Source organism: Egretta garzetta, unplaced genomic scaffold, assembly GCF_000687185.1.
Source record: "Egretta garzetta isolate BGI_Z169 unplaced genomic scaffold, ASM68718v1 scaffold36, whole genome shotgun sequence".
Lineage (NCBI taxonomy): Eukaryota > Metazoa > Chordata > Aves > Pelecaniformes > Ardeidae > Egretta > Egretta garzetta.
The window spans coordinates 458,205-458,493 of record NW_009259975.1 but is presented as its reverse complement, the minus strand read 5'-3'; the positions used below and the strand labels follow the sequence as shown (position 1 = coordinate 458,493).

General features: G+C 39.4%; 1 protein-coding gene across 1 annotated transcript in view; it reads left to right on the top strand.

Moving 5' to 3' along the window:
* The window catches only part of RP1 (RP1 axonemal microtubule associated), a 180,939-nt gene that overhangs the window by 41,391 nt on the left and 139,259 nt on the right, over positions 1-289 (top strand).

Sequence of the window (289 nt, the reverse complement as noted above, 5' to 3'; positions counted from 1 at the left end):
AATAGGGAAGGATTTCCATGGTCCAGGTTAGCGTCTGCACAGAAAGCAGCAAAAATTCAAAGGCTGGAGGCATACTTGAATTACTTGGGACCTCATTTACATTTTATAGTTGGAAATGTATTAATAAGTTCTTAAAATAAATCGGTATAAACAATATGAAAGTCCAAGTTTAATATGGAGAAAAGCTGTGCTATTATACACAAAGGACATCTTGTCTCTGATCTGAAGGGTGTGTTTCACCATGGCGCCATCATTCTGCTCAACACAAGTCTCTGCCAGGCTCTGTGCC